This window comes from Ovis canadensis, chromosome 2, assembly GCF_042477335.2.
Source record: "Ovis canadensis isolate MfBH-ARS-UI-01 breed Bighorn chromosome 2, ARS-UI_OviCan_v2, whole genome shotgun sequence".
Taxonomy (NCBI): domain Eukaryota; kingdom Metazoa; phylum Chordata; class Mammalia; order Artiodactyla; family Bovidae; genus Ovis; species Ovis canadensis.
The window spans coordinates 131715233-131718498 of record NC_091246.1 but is presented as its reverse complement, the minus strand read 5'-3'; the positions used below and the strand labels follow the sequence as shown (position 1 = coordinate 131718498).

The window sequence follows — 3266 nt, the reverse complement described above, 5'->3', positions numbered from 1 at the left end:
GGAGAACATCTCAGCATTTTGGTAGGGAAAAGAATCCAGGGTTACATCTAGGCTGGCTGATTTGGCTGTAGATGTGTATGTAGGAAGGTGCAGGGGAGAAGGGGCCCCAGTTATAAGGCTCAGACTTACAAAGAGCTTTTTATCTTCTAGGGTGCTTGAAATGGAAAGCAGGAATCTAAGCCCTGGGGAATACTGGAAAGTAAGACAAGGGTTCACATTCTTTGAAAAAAGCCAAAGAGTTGGCCAGAGAAAAAAGGCAAAACCATAGTTAACCCAGGTAGAGAAAAAGTTGACTTGAACCACTCATACCCTGAAGCTCAGCTTTTCTTGACGTCTGTTAACTTAGTAACTGAATTTAGGCTGAGGCAGGCCTAAAATTCTTTGCCAAGAAACACTTTCTAGAGGATTCCTTGGTGGCCCAGTGGTTAGGGCTTTGTGCTTCCACTGCAGGGGGGACAGGTTTGATCCCTGCTCAGGGAACTAAGATCTGACATGCTGTGTGGTGCAGCCCCTCTCCCCTGGGGAAAAAAAAAAAAAACAAAACACCAAAACACTTCTCTTTTCCATCCTTGCCCAGCTAACAAAGTTAGATTTCAAAGTTTTCTTTTTCTTTGGAGCTTTTATTGACCCATATCTCATCAACTTTTCCTGGTTAAATTGACCACTCTTTGTTTTGCCATTGAATGTACTTTTGTATAGATTCTTTCACTTTTTCTTTATACAGGTACTGGTGATTTATTAATGCACAAAGAATAATGAAAAGCAAAGAGTTAGTTGGATCATGTTAATGACTAGAGACTTACTATGATAGCTTGATGGATTAATCTCCATGCCTGAGTTAGACCTGCCAATGAAACAATTTTATTGGCTGATGAGAAGAAGGAAGAGAAAAAAAGGGTGCTAAGAAGTGAAGACGTTCTTAATGCTTTGTTGCTGTTGTTCAGTTGCTGAGTTCTGTTTGACTCTTTCCACCCCATGGACTGCAGCACGCCAGGCTTCCCTGTCCCTCACCATCTCCTGAAGTTTGCCCAAGTTCCTGTCCATTGCATCAGTGAAACCACCCAGCCATCTCATCCTCTGATGCCCTCGACTCCTTCCCCCTCAATCTTTCCCAGCATCAGGGACCTTTCTAATGAGTTGGCTATTCACATCAGATGACCAAAATACTGGAGTTCAGCTTTAGTATCAGTCCTTCCAGTAAGTATTTGAGGTGGATTTCCCTTAAGATTGACTGGTTTGATCTCCTTGCTGTCCAAGGGACTTCCAGGAGCCTTCTCCAGCACCATATTTCAAAAGCATCAATTCTTCAGCACTCTGCCTTCTTTATGGTCCAGCTCTTACAACCATACATGACCACTGGGGAGACCATAGTCTTGACTATATGGACCTTTATCAGCAGAGTAATGTCTCTGCTTTTCAACACATTGCCTAAATTTGTCATAGCTTTCCTGCCAAGAAGTAATCGTCTTTTGATTTCATGGCTGCAATCACCATCCATAGTGATTTTAGAGCCCAAGGAGAAGAAATCTGTCACTACTTCCACATTTTCCCCTCTATTCACCAAGATGTAATGGGGCTGGATGCCACGATCTTAGTTTTTTTAATATTTTGTTTTAAGCCAGCTCTTTCACTCTCTTCCTTCACCCTCATCAAGATGCTGTTTAATTCCTCTTTGCTTTCTGCTGGTATCATCTGCATATCCAAGGTTATTGATGTTTCTCCCACCTATCTTTATTCCAGCTTGTAATTCATCCAGCATGGCATTTCTTATGATGTGTTCAGTGTATAGATTAAGCAAACAAGGTTACAGCAGACAGCCCTGTCGTACTCCTTTCTCAATCTCAAACCAATCAGTTGTTCCATACAGGGTTCTAACTTGCTTCTTGACCTGCATAAAAGTTTCACAGGAGACAGATAAGATAGTCTGGTATTCTCATTTCTTTAAGAGTTTTCCACAGTTTATTATGATTCACACAATCAAAGGCTTTGGTGTAATTGATGAAACAGAGATAGATATTCTGCTGGAATTCTCTAGCTTTCTCTATGACCCAACAAATGTTGGAAATTCAATCTCTGGTTCCTCTTCCTTTTTTAAACTCAGCTTGGACATCTAGAAATTGTTGGTTCACATAATGCTGAAGTCTAGCATGCAAGATTTTAAGCATGACCTTACAGGCATGGGAGATGAGTGCAATTGTCTGATGGTTAGCACATTCTTTGGTACTACCTTTCTTAGGAATTGGGATGAGGATTGACCTTTTCTAGTCCTGTGGCCACTGCTGGGTCTTCCAGATTTGCTGACATATTGAATGCAACACCTTAATGGCATCATTTTTTAGAGTTTGAATAGTCCTGCTGGAATTCTGTCACATCCACTAGTTTTATTAACAGCAGTGCTTCTTTAAGGCCCACCTGACATCATTCTCCAGATGCTAGTTTAATGCCAGCCAAACTAAAATCATTCATCATTGGATTTGAGCCCTGAGATGCAAAATCAAGTACTTTAAAATCAGTCACTATTCTGGCATACCATTCTTCTACTTAAAAAAAAAAATTCTAGCTGCATTAGAGGTCTCCAGTGTTAAATACAATAAAGTGCTGCTGGGTGCAGTTGAAGACACTGAGCATATTTAAACTGGAGAAGACTTCAATAGACCTGAGAGCTGCCTTAAATATCATGGCCTCAAAAATACAGACTCTGTGGGAGAGGGAGAGGGTGGGATGATTTGGGAGAATGGCACTGAAACATGTATACTATCATGTAAGAAACGAATCGCCAGTCTATTTTCGATACAGGATACAGGATGCTTGGGGCTGGTGCATGGGGATGATCCAGAGAGATGATATGGGGTGGGAGGCGGGAGGGGGGTTCAGGATTGGGAACTCATGTACACCCGTGGTGGATTCATGTCAATGTATGACAAAACCAATACAGTATTGTAAAGCAAAATAAAGTAAAAATAAAAATTGAAAAGAAAAACACCTCAGGAAACAAACAAACAAAAAAATCATGGCCTCTTTCCTTTGACAGCAGATTTTACAAGAGGTGTGATTAGTACTGTTGGGAAGAATTTACAGGATGACAGATTTCATCTCACGGTGAATGTAATAGAAAAGTTATTAACACTTAATTATGCAGAACCACCTATGGAGAAATTAACCATGCTTAAAACAATGAAAAGTATTTTCCCCTTCCTTATTCCAAAAATGTAGTTGTGTTTTCTTTAAAATCCTTATCTTTCTTACCCTTAAGGAAAAATTAACAA

At 40.4% G+C, this 3266-nt stretch overlaps 1 non-coding gene across 1 annotated transcript; it reads left to right on the top strand.

Annotated features, from left to right (window-relative positions):
* Positions 1-407: 407 nt before the first annotated feature.
* Positions 408-480, top strand: TRNAG-UCC (transfer RNA glycine (anticodon UCC)). The gene has a single exon. It is a non-coding gene; the product is annotated as a tRNA-Gly (tRNA).
* The last annotated feature ends 2786 nt before the right edge of the window (positions 481-3266 follow it).